The 13103-nt window shown below is 52.0% G+C and overlaps 1 pseudogene; it reads right to left on the reverse strand.

The window, feature by feature from the left end:
• LOC146186725 (uncharacterized) overlaps positions 1 to 10372 on the reverse strand; it is a 93572-nt pseudogene extending 83200 nt beyond the window's left edge.
• Positions 10373 to 13103: the final 2731 nt, after the last annotated feature.

Below are 13103 nucleotides of genomic sequence, written 5' to 3' on the forward strand. Positions count from 1 at the left end.
GTGTCCACTGCTATTTGAAAGCTCCTCATCCCGGTCACTCATGCACTCAGCCATGGTGTCATTTAAATAGGAGCTACAATCCGGTTCTTCTTCATCCTCAGGCGATGAAAACAAGAATGAGGTTTCTGGCTCGACATCTGCCGTTGCAGCTTCTCTGCAACCTGTCGTCTCGGAGGGCACAATCTCTTTTTTCTGAGAATTCTGAACTTCAGTTCGGTCATCTGAAGTTTCTGTTGCAGGAACACGCTGGTCCACAACCTCATTCTGGCTGCTGGAGCCAGTTTCTACAGTACCTGTGGCTGTCAATGTATCGCTTGGTTCACTGTACTTTCTAATATAAGGAAAGTTAACCTCCGAAGGCTCGGTAATACCTTTCAAACGCCGAACTTCAGCCAGCTTTTTGAGAAGGATATCTCTCTCTTTTAAGAATTCTTTTTCTTTTTCTGCCTGCTTCCTGAGCCATTCTTTTTCTCTTTCTTCTTCTTGTCTCTTTGCCTCTGCTTGCTTCCTGAGCCATTCTTTCTCTCGTTCTTCTCTTTGCCTCTCTCTTTCTTTCTCAGCCTCTTCTCGAACCTCTCTTTCTTTTCGGTCCACCCATTCCCGCAGTTCAGCTCCTTTTAGACCTTTCTCTAAGCCCAACGCAATAATCTCCTTGAGATTCATCTTCAATCTGAACTGCCTAATGCTAACACATAGCACCCTCAATGGACCTTACACAACCGCTTCAGCGCGGTACCTCTAGCTATCGCTCTGCTGGCACTCTGTTTACGACCTCTTCGTAAACTCTTCTAACTCGTTCTCCGTCCTCTGAGTTTGAGTGCACCAAACGTCCTGTCGCGGATGCCAGAATAATTGTCACCCGTTAATAATTATGGGGGTATTATTAACGATGCGCCCTTAACGGTGCGCACACTCCCTAACACCCTTAGAGTGAGTGGGAGTAGCTGTTCCGGTCGCAAAGGAGATGCCCTCGACCTGCGTGGCAAGCTCAGCCGGAATTCAACTACCTTGTAGTGACAGAAGGGGGTGGTCGTTTGATGCCCAGCGGTCGCCGGTTCAAACCAGAGAAAGGATCGGAGTCAGAAGTAACAAACAAAACACAATTTATGCACAGCAAGAGACGATACAAAGGAACACACAAGATCACTTGAAATGCACAGACGAGAGGTTCACAGAATAACAAACGCTAAGCATGCAACTACAGAATGATTCAATAACCCAGAGGCTTTACAACAGATGAAACACGAGAGAGTATAAACAAACACCAAATTGTTCACCGGGCACTGTTGCAGTCCGACGCCTCAAGAGTCACGATGTGGCCGCCATGCGAGACGAGCGCCGCTCCCTTGAAAGTCCGTGGGCTTGCCAGCAGCGGGTGATCCCCGGGAGTCCAGTCGAAGCACAGGCGAGCACGTCGCAAAACACTTGACGAACTGACTGACTGACTGACTCATCAAGCGGCGCGGTCTCTTTAAATAGGGCGCGCCGCGTCTGTTTGTTAGCACGCGTCAAAGCTAGCGCGCACACACACATAGATTCGCTGGTTATAGCTCCCTCTTCTCCTCCCGTTGAGCCGCGCGTCGTCATTGGCCAGGTCTCATAGAAAGTTCTCGAAGGGCCTGGCACATTCCTGGCCAATGAACCACCGTCCTCCCCGGGCAATGGGAAAGATGGTGACGGCAACGCGTACAAAGCTACGCGCTCTCCCGCGCGGGGAAGGGGCTTTTCTCTCCATGCCTTCCACGCGACGCCGTGCGGGCCTCGCGCCGTACCGGCTTGATAAAAATGGGCGCCGATTTCGTGACAGTGTTCTTCCACCTAAGCTCCTCTATGTTTTTGGTAAATGTTAAGTCTGGGGTTGTGTCTTTGCTCACACTGTTTCCCACCCTCGTTTAACTCGGGTGAGGTTTAACTCGTGAAAATCTTCCCATAACTGCCTGCCCTTCAGATCTTGGCTATTATATCCCCACTCTTGGTGGCAGGCATTGAAGTCTCCTACAATTAGCAGGGGGTTAGCTCCGGCTGCCTTCATTGCTTTGCGAAATAATGTCTTGGACCTAACTTTGAGCTGCTGAGGAGAGCTATATATGTTTAGGACGAAAATACTGGGTTCCTTCTTCCCGCCCGTGATGATTTCAACGAAAACCGCCTCAATGTCGCGAGAACTAATTTAATGTTCGATCACCGCTACGTTCCTTTTGACGAATGTAGTGACCCGCGATTTTTCTCCCCGGCCACTAGCAAACGCTTGATATCCTGATAATTTAATTACTCCTTTGCCAGTTTCCTGTAGGGCTACGGCTAGAGGTTTTTCATCTATTTGCTGGAGATGTTGCACTAACGCTCGCTTGCGCGGGAATCCTCGGCAGTTCCACTGCCATACCGTCGAATTAATCTTTGGTTGCGTTTTGCCCATGTTGGAATTGGTCAAGTATCCCTTCTCTCACTGTTTGCCTTTCTGCCATAGCAGCAAGAGCCGCGTTTGTTTAGATTGTTCCTGAATTCGGTTCAGGGCGCCTATGATGTTGGTCATGCCTGTCTCGAGCCGCTCGAGTCTCGCCCCGTATTTGGCGTCTAGTCTACGCTCTATTGCCGCCAGCGGATCCGTGTCCCCGCCTCTTCGTTTCTGCGGGGGAGGTGGCCTGCACTGTTCAGTGATCATTGCATCCTCCTCCGTGTCTGACGCCGCGGGTGGTGTTAGCACCTTTGGCGTCGCAGGTGGAGGTGTCTGTCGGTTTGGCTACTTGTTTTGCGGGGGGAGCCTGTGGAGGCGGGGGAGCCCCGGAATTTGGCTGTGATTTGGATTGGTATTGGTCCTGGGTGAGTTTCTTAACTATCTCCCTCAGTTCCGCAACTTCCTTTCTTAACTTTTCTATTTCTTTATCTTTTTCTTTGTTTTCCTCATCTTTAGCAGAAGCCCGTCCGCCTGGCGGCTGAGGCCGCGAATAACCAATGTATATTCGCCAGTCCTTAGTCGCGGAGGTTCCAGCCCCCGTTCATCAGGCCTGCGTGCCAGGAGCGGGGAGTCGGGGGCCTCCTAAATCAGTGGAAATTAAAGTTTTAATCAATCAATCAATCAGATGGGGCCTCATATCGCGGCGTCGGACGTCGCCCGGCGGAGGCCTCCGCGCTTCGGTTCGCGCCATCGCGCGCGACGCGGCGGCGGCGCCACCATCGTTGCATCACGTGATATGTGACGTCACGCCAGGGATGAAGCGGCGCGCGCCCGCCGTCGCGTCAGTCTCTGCGCCCGCAACCGCGCCAGCGTCTTTGCGCCGGGCGTGTATGCGGTCAAGATGCCTACGACGATTAACCTAAAACCACGTCTCCGTTACTTAGCCCCATCCACACTGAGGCAGCTGCTTAACATGCTTCGCATCCACTGGGCTTAACCTTGATAAGCCTCCAATTTGTTTGTGTTGTTTTTGTTGTTGTTATGAACTTTATTTTTCCAGCGATGTAGGAGGCCCCCTACTCCACGCCCCTGGCACGCAGGCCTATGGGACGGAGGCCGGGGCCTCCGCGACTAAAGACAGGCGAAGCGACGGCGTTTCTTCGCGGCTTCAGCCGCCAGGCGGATAGCTTACTGCTGGTTGGCGGGGGACTCGCTCCGCAGTAGCAGTTCCCAGGCTTCTCTACTATTTATGTTTTCCTTGGCGCCAGGGGAATCAAGGCATTGCCAGATTATGTGATCCAGAGTACCCCTTTCTCCGCAGGTTTCGAATTTATCGTCCGCCTTTTCCTCCACTTGCGTGTGGAAAAGCCAGACGGGACTTGGGAAATTCCCAGCTTGCAAGCGCCGCCAAGCGACGGCCTCCTTGTTAGTCAGCGTTCGGTCCGGTGGTGACAGGGACCTTCTGCTAAGTCTGTAGTGTTCTAAGATTTCCTTATAAGTTTGCAGCCTCTCGTTCATCCCATCGCAATCAGGCGGATATACGGCTGCCCGGAAGTAGAGAGCTCGGGCTAGCTCGTGCGCCGCCTCGTTGCCGGGGACGGACGCGTGCGCGGGGGTCCAAATAATTCGAATCTTTCAAGTTTTCCTTTCTCTAAAAGTTTGGCTGTCTCCTTCGCGACCCTCCCGTTTCCAAAGTTCCAGACAGCTGTATTGCTGTCACTAATAACTATGCTGGCTTCCGTTCCAACGCAAGCGAGCGCTATTGCAACTTCTTCAGCCGTGTCTACATTTCGGCTTCTAACGGACGCGGCTGCGGCGGGCACGCCGCGGCCGTTGACGACCGCAGCCACCGCTGCCCCCGACTTCCCGCTAGCCGCGTCCACGGAGGCGACCTCCCCCGGCTTCATTTTCCTCGCTTTCTTTGCGAGTGTCTCGGCCTCTTTTGTCTCCTCTCCTTGTTGTACGTAGGGTGCATGTTTTAGGTAGGGGGGGGGGGCACCATTATATATTCGCGACACTTTCGTGGAATGTCTACTTTGTGGCTTGTTCCTCTATCTGACTGCAGTCCCACCCAGCCGAGCATGGTTCTGCCCGTGGTGGTTCTGCTCAATCTTTCTAGTTGCGCCATGCGCACAGCCTCCGCTAGTTCCGTCCAATTGTTGTGCACCCCCAATTCGAGGAGGCGTTCAGTCGAGGTCGAGATGGGTAGTCCCAGAGCCCTATTCGCGCATCGTCTGATAAGTGCGTCTATTCTCTGCTTTTCGTCTGATCTAATGTTTAGAAATGGTGTGGCGTAACATATGCGGCCAATGATGTAAGCCTGCATTAGTTTCAGGAGGCTCTGTTCCTTAAGGCCCCGACCCTGGAGTGCGATTCTCCTAACAGACCCGTGACTTGCGTGGCTTACAAGCTCAGTTTCTTTACCGCTGTATCGTTGTACCCATCTGCTTGTAGAAACAGCCCCAGGATCCTAATTTGTTCGACTTTTGGAACTATTTGGCCGTCTACTGTTACGCTGATGTTTATCTGGCGTTTACACCTGATCGCCTTCGGGTTGTAGATAAACAGTTCCGATTTTTGTGGAGAGCACGAGAGGCCCCTTTCGGCCGCGTAGGACACCACGGTGTCCGCCGCCACTTGCAAGCGCTCCTCGATGCTCGCGTCACTCCCCTGGGGGGACCCACAGGTTGTGTCGTCCGCGTACATGCTGAATTTCAAGTTTTCCACCTTCCTCAGTTCTGCCGGGAGGTTTCGCATGGCAACATTAAAGAGGAACGGGGACAGCACCGAAACCTGTGGCGTACCCCTGCTTCCTAGTTTGACGGTGGAGGATTCAATGTCCTGAAACTTTATCTTTATCGTTCTACCCGACAGGAAGTCTTTTACGTAGTCGTACGTTTTCTTTCCGACCCCCAATTCTTGGAGGCCAGAAAGAATTGCCGCGTGTTTTACGTTATCGAACGCCTTTGTCCAGTGTAGACCTAGTAGTACCCTCGCGTCCCTGGTTTCGCTTTCTATGATGTCGTGTCTCAAGCGGAGCATTACGTCCTGTGTGCACAGGCCGGGCCAGAACCCAAACATTTCGTGCGGCCACAGGTCGTTAAGCTCCATGAAACGCGTTAGTCGCGTTTGGACTACCCGCTCCATCAATTTCCTTATACAGGATGTTAGAGAGATTGGTCGTAAGTTCTCTAGTTTAGGGAGTTTGCCTGGTTTCGGTATCAAGATTGCGTTTGCCGTCTTCCACTGTTGTGGGAGGCAGCCTCTGTCCCACACGATTCTCATGTATTTGGTGAGCGTGCGGATGGAATTATCTTAAAATTTCGGAGAACCTTGTTTGTGATTCCGTCTGGGCTGGGAGCCGATTTTGTTTTTAGGCCTAATATGTCGGCGCGAACCTCCGCCTCCGTGATCGGCGCGTCTAGGGCCTCGTTTAAGGGTCCTTCGTAATCTGACAGGGGTAAGGTTTGTGTGTCGCCTACGTACATGTTAATTAGTTTCGCCATGAGTTCCCCGTCCGTGCCCTCAAACGCGTGTCTGGCTTTCGTCAGTCTTATGCCCGATTGAGTTTTCGAATTGTCAGGATCAAGTAGATATCTGAGTAGGCTCCACGTATTAGCAAGGCTCATGTTCCCTTCCATCTCGTCACACCTACTACACCAGTTTTGTTCGCATAGTTTTACTGCGTAATCTTCAATCTCTTTGTTATATATTGCTATCCTTTGCCTAAGGTTCCTGTTCCATCTTTGCGACCGGGGACGCCTCTCCATGCCGCATTTTGCTTTGCACATATGAAGGCGTTTGCTGTCAACCGTCACCGGCGCATCGTCCTCCCGTAGGGTCGTGGTTGCTTTCTCTACTTGTTTCTTAAGCCTCTCTGCCCATTGCCCTATGTTTTGGATTTCATCTCCCGATCCGCAATTTTCTCTGATTTGCCTAAACCTGTCCCAATCGGTGATTTTGGGTTTTTTGAGGCGACGCGTTTTGACGCCCTTGCTGAGGGTGAGAGCCAGAACAAAGTGGTCGCTGCCTAAATTTTGAGCTGTGTTTTTCCAGACTGCGTCTCCCGTGTTTTTTCCTAGGGTAAGGTCCGGGGTGGTGTCTGCACAGACGCTGTTTCCCGTCCTGAGCGGACAGCTAGGGTCCGTCAGGAGGGTGAGGCCGAGCTCATGTATGTCCTCCCACAGTTGCCTACCCTTGGGGTCGTGTCTATTGTAGCCCCATTCTTGGTGGGTGGCATTGAAGTCTCCTAGAATTACAAGAGTATTGTTTCCTGCTGTTTTGATCGCTTGCGGAAGAGGGCGCGGAAACGTACCTTTCTCTGCTGGGGGGTGCGGTACACGTTTAAGATGAAGAGACTAGCCTCTTTCTTGCGACCAGTGATAATTTCTATTAATACAGCTTCGATGTCTCGCGAGTTGACCTCATGCTCGACTACCGCTATGTGTCTTTTAACTAGCGTGGAGACGCGGGATTTTTCTCCCCGGTCACCGTGGAACGCCTGATATCCGATAATTTTGGTAGACCTTTTTCTGTTTCCTGAAGGGCTATAGCTAAATGTTTTTCTTCGCTCTTCTCTAAGTGCTGTTACAAGAGCGCTCGCTTTCGTTGGAAGCCGCGGCAGTTCCGCTGCCACGCCAGAGTCTTCATTTTTACTGCGCCGGTCCATTTTGTTGCATTTGGGTCCCCGTCTTTTCTAATATAGTTAGCCTCTCGGTGAAGGCATTCTGTATCGCGGTGAATTGCGTCTGCATTTGATTTACCGCACCCATTAATTGGGTGAGGAGGGTCTCGAATCTTTCAAATCTTGCTTCGTATTTAGCGTCCAGTCTCCTTTCTAATGCCACCAGCGGATCCGTTTCGCCCCCTTTACGTTTTTGCGGGGTGGCCTGATTGTTTCAGTAACCATTTTCTCCTCTTCGTTATCCCTCGGCTCAGGGCGCGCGACTACGACCTTTGTAGGCGGGGGAGAGGGCATCTGTTTCTGTACCTGTTTTTGGGGTACCAGTTGGTTCCTCTGTGGAGGAGGGGGGTACTCTTTTCCATTCTTAAATTTTGAATCTCTGTAGTGAACGTGCTGAGCATGCTCTTGAGCTCTCGATTCTCTTTTTCTAGTTTTTAAGTTCTCTCGTCTGCCTCCCTATTTACCTGGGAACTGCTAACTGTGAAGCTTACCGATTTTCGATCTCCGCTCGGACTGCGTCTGCGTGCAGGTGGTCCCCACGACGTCTTGCGGTCCCGTGTAAAGCACCCGGAGCTGCTGGCCGTGGAGGAGTCAGCCAAGGTCCTCGAACTGGAGCGCCTTCGTCCAGAGCTGGATCGCCCCCGGTTCCGGAGCTCGAGCGGCGTCGCGTAGAGTTGGCGGTGGCTCCTTCCTCCAGCCCTGGCAAGTCTTCCACTTTGGCTGTGAAGTGGTAGCAGTCCTTGCTGTTTGATCTCGTTCTCCTCCTTAGTAGCCGGGGGTCCTCTTAAAAATTGGTTCAAAGGAAGGGAAAGGCGCAGTAACTGTCACACTTGCTCTGTGGACACCCGAACCGCGCCGTAAGGGAAGGAGGAAGGTGGGAATGAAAGTGGAAAGAGAGAAAGAGGAGCCGTAGTGGAGGGCTACGGAGTAATTTCGACCACCTGGGGATCTTTAACGTGCGCTGACATCGCACAGCACATGACGCCACTTCGTTTCGCCTCCATCGAAACGCAGCCGCCGCGGTCGGGTTCGAACCCGGGAACTCCGGCACAGTAGTCGGGCGTCTTACCGTCCCTCGCGCTCGCAGTTGCAGGTGGGATGACGTCACTCCGGCTGTAGCGCTCCCTCACGGTGGGAGCGGGAGTTAGGTTGCGTTTGGTAGCTACCGCCTCGCGAGTTGACGGCGCCAGTTGGGGCTGCTGTTCGCGCGCCGCTGTGCTTGGCGGCGCGCCAAAGGTCACGCTAAAAGCCAATGGTAGCTACCGCCTCTCTACGCGAAGGGCTGAATAGTGAAAGTAGTATTGCTTTCGCAATAAAAGAAAAGGAAGAGGGAAAGAAAAGCGCGCGTCGCAAGAACAGCCGTCGTCCACCACCGAAGCGGTGGCGGGTGCAATGACGGCCTACAACAGATAAAAATTAGGTGACAGGCTGGCCCCCGCCGCAAGCGGCGGTGACCTACCTGCCCCAGCCCCATCGAATAAAGGGTAGTGCCTTCTCCATAATAGTGCCTTTGTCTAATGCCAATAGCGCCTTTGTGTAATGCCAATAGTCTCTTTGTTTAATGCCGCAAAATGCTGTTACGCTTATGAAGTACTACTTTAGCTAATGCCACGCACCCAATAAGATACCCATTTCCAGAAAGTCGGAATCATATAAATTACATTACTTCAATGCAATCCACACAGCTGTTATCACCATTTCGGAGTTAGACGCAAATGTTGGGGAGTACATTGCCAGCTTTAGGCAGCAGACTGAAAGAATTACAAAAATTACCCACAATTACGTTACTTCCTAATGCGAAATCTGAGCGCAGCTTATCAGCCGTTTCACCTTTTCGATAGATTGAGGCAAAGAGTTGGAGGAAGACACGTATCTGCAATTACAGACAACGTTTTTAATTTTTCTCACGTATTCCATCAAGAAACACTCCACTAGCAGTTCTTGGCTGTCACGAAAGAAGCTTTGTGGTCGGAGAAAAGAAGAGAGTAATTGCGTTATCGGGAGGTTGCAAGAAGCAGCACGTGGGCCCATAGGAACATTCCGCGACGAACAGATAGCAGCGACTAACTAATGCCGCTGACGCCACTAGCGAGTGAACGAGTGAGAACGGAATGAACGCACCGTGATCCGCTGACAGCGAGCCGGCGTTTCGGCAACCGGAAAGCACCCTCGCCGTCACGCAGAAAGAGGGGGGACCCCCTCCTCCCATTTCTGCATGGCGATGACAGTGTTCTGTGCCGGAGTACCCGGGTTCGAACCAGACCTCGGCGGCTGCGTTTCGATGGAGGCGAAACGAAGAGGCGTCTGTGTGCTGTGCGATGTCAGCGTTGTTGTTGTTGTGGCAGTAGGAAGAAGGAAAAGAAAATGCACGGGCCTACTACTGGCTATGTAGCTGAGCCATCTCCGCTGCCTCGTGCGGAAAGAAGAGAAAATAAAGAAAGAAAAAGAAGAGAGAAAGACGCGCGCCGCAACAGCCATCGGCCACCGCCTAAGTGGTGGCGGGTGCAATGACAGCCTACAACAGATAAAAATTCGGTGTTGACCTACCGTCCCAGCCCCGTAGGGCCGGGTCGATGTCAGCGCACGTTAAAGATCCCCAGGTGGCCGAAATTGCTCCGTAGCCCTCCACTACGGCTGCTCTTTCCACTTTCACTCCCACCTTCCACCCTTCCTTACGGCGCGGTTGAGGTGTCTACAGAAAACAAGTGAGGCAGTTAGTGTGCCTCTTCTTTTCTATAAATCAATCAGTTTTTTTCTATGCCCGCCGGGGTGGTGCAGTGCTAAGACACCCGTGCCGGAGTACCCAGGTTCGAACGCGACCTCGGCTGCTGCGTTTCGATGGAGACGAAACGAGGAGGCGTCCGTGTGCTGTGCGATATCAGCGCACGTTAAAGATCCCCAGGTGGTCGAAATTACTCCGTAGCCCTCTACTATAGCTACTATTTCTCGCTTTCCACTTTCACTCCCGCCTTGCTCGCTTCCCTTATGATGTGGTTTAGGTGTCCCCCGAAAGTAAGTGAGACAGTAACCGCGCCTTTCACTTCCTATAAATCAATCATCCGCCTGCAGTTTCGTGCGTGTGGTCGCTCGTAGCGCGGAACACTACAATTGTGGAATTGGGACCACCACAATGTGAGTGGAACTGAGGCACCCGCCATGTCCTCATAGAGTTGGCGTTCATTATTGGTCCCGCGTCAGATGTCGTCCGATTCAGATGTAGGAGACGACTTCGCGATCACCTCTTTTCTGCTGTGCTCACTTGCACTGGGCTCATCTGAAAATGACTCCTCCATGCTGAGTTGCTCGGCCAGAGGGGACTGAAAGTGCGATGTGTTTCATCCGTCGGTTAATGAGGATGCCTCGCCCTTACTTGATCGTTATTCGGCGATCTCCACTGATGAGGCGTCCGTCGACTGTTCCTCATTTTTCGTGATGGTAGGGACAGGGGAAATTTGTTGCTGGATGTCAGCCTCGTTGGAAGGGGCCTTGGAGCGCGCAGTGAAAGCAACAGCGTTCGCGTACGACCGTGGCAGTACACAGTACGATGTTACATGCTGACCTCCGCAACGCTTGCAAGCGTTGCAGGCCCCCTTCTCATGTCCGTACGTGGAGCATCGCCCACACGTGGTCGCCCGGCAAGCAGCGCCCTTGTGGTCTTCCTGTCCGCACCGCGAACAGACTCGTTTCATGCCGCGATATTTCAGCATGACGCGGTGGCCCACGACGGAGAGGAAGTTCGGAGGTGCTCGTGCCATGTCCAACTTCACAAGTCGGCACCCATTGCGGATGTGGCTTTTTTCTTTGAACACGTGGTCCATGATTGCCCGCACTTTACAATATGGCGCCAGAGCTGCAGCCAGGACATCGTCGCCGACGCACGGCGGCAGCCTGAAAACGATGACAAAAAACACTGGCGATTGCTGCAAATACTGGAGCGCCCCGACACCGACAACCTTCTTAAACGCATCAGTCAGGTCGTCTGCCGGAACTGGCTCGAAGCACTGTGCCTTGGAAGGCCTAGTACTTGGTGGCGGTTGGTCCATCTTCCCGGGACCAATATGCCAGGCAGATAGCCCGGCCTCGCACTCAGGGGCAGCAGGACCACCGGGAATGACAGCTGGCGGAATCTGGGCAGTCGAACCTGAAGAGAGCGCCCGCCGAGGAGGATGAGCCCCGGACGCCGGGCAGTGGGCCAGGGCCTCGCACTCAGGGGCAGCAGGACCACCGGGAATGACAGCTGGCGGAATCTGGGCAGTCGAACCTGAAGAGAGCGCCCGCCGAGGAGGATGAGCCCCGGACGCCGGGCAGTGGGCCAGACGCCAGGGCGCGATCATCCGCACCACCACAATCAAGAATTTGAGATTTCTCAGCAAGGAGCAAGCATAGTTATAGTGCAATAAAGTCCGGCGCCGTCTCTATAATAGTGCCTGTACATTATGCCACAAAACCCTGTTACTCCTATCAAGCATAGTTTATCTCATGCCACGGATGCAACAAGATACCCCTTTCCACAAAGTCGCAGTAATATAACTGATATTCTTTTCATGCATTCCACACAGCTGTTATCACCATATTGGCTTGAAACGCAACTGTTTGGGGTGTATATCTCAGCTTCAGGCAGCAGACTGAAAAAGTATTAAAGAAACCCTGTCACATTTGTTTAACAAAAGTTTTATTTGATGTTATACATTGACGTGTGGGATCACAGAACACGACAACAGAAAGCGTACACGTTTAGGAACAGGCGACACTGCCCATAACATACCTCAAGCCAAGGAAGTACATCAACATTTACCATTACATTCACTAAAAAAATTGACTGCTAGTAATGATGATATATACAATTAACACAAAGCAGTTGCAATATATATTCAAGTGCAATAAAGGATACTGTCTTCATAACAGTGCCTGTACCATATATAGCAAAACGCTGTTAGTCCTATCAAGCAATACTTTAGCTAATGCCATGCACGCAACTAGATACCCGTTTCCACACTGTCAATTTATATAAATTACATTGTTTTCACGCATTCCACACAGCTTTTATCACCATTTTGGAGTGAGACGCAACTGCTCGAGGTTTATATTGTCAGCTTTAGGTAACAGTCTGAATGGATTATTATAGAAACCCTGTCGCATTAACACAAGACAGATGGCAATATTGAAGTGCAAAAAAGGGTAGTGCCTTGTTGTTGCTGTGGTTGTAAGAAGGAAAAAAATGCACGGGCCTGCTACTGGCTCTGTAGCACAGCTACCTCCACTGCCTCGTGCGTACAGAAGAAAGTACCCAAGTGGCACACATTGCCAGACCCACCTGGGGCCCGTATGGGCAAGTTGGGATTGAGCAACCACAATAATACCCATGAGGGCCTCCTTTAGGGATCAAGCGAGCAAGCTCGAATTGGGCTTGCCCATTCTTTTTCCATCTGGGCATCATACAGGCGTGGAAAGGGCTAACTGAGTACATATTCCCACATCTGGCTCTCAAGGGTCCCGTTTGGGGAATTTTAGGGCCGATGCAAAAAAAATTTGGGCTTTGTGTAGGAAAAGCCTGGGCTAATCTAATTGGGGCTGCCCACTAAAAAGTCGAATAGGTCCCACATGGGCCGCGGCGGAGCTAAATACGGGTATGACCGCACATTACCTACATAGGACCCTTGAGGGGTACTTGACGGACGGTCAGACGGAAATGTGGAATTCATGCAAAAAATTTCTTAGCTGCCCCAAAAAGGGCTGCCCACCAAAAATCTACATAATACCCGCATGGCCGTTAGCGGGGCAGGCAAGTGCTCCTTCCCACTTCTGCCCGCATCGGTCTCTTGTGGGCCAATTTAGGGCAGATCCGATGCAAATGTGGGCCTAAATCAAAAAGAACATGGGCTAGTCCGATTGGGGCTGCCCACGCAAAAGCCGTATAGGTCCCGCATGGTTAGCTGCCGGGCTGAAAAGTGAGCACACCCCCACGCTGCCCAAACGGGTATTTCTTGGGGTACTTGCGGGAAAATGCAACATATATTCGTGGAC

The sequence above is a fragment of the Amblyomma maculatum genome, chromosome 6 (genome assembly GCF_055883805.1).
Source record: "Amblyomma maculatum isolate TAMU_Amacu chromosome 6, ASM5588380v1, whole genome shotgun sequence".
Classification (NCBI taxonomy): domain Eukaryota; kingdom Metazoa; phylum Arthropoda; class Arachnida; order Ixodida; family Ixodidae; genus Amblyomma; species Amblyomma maculatum.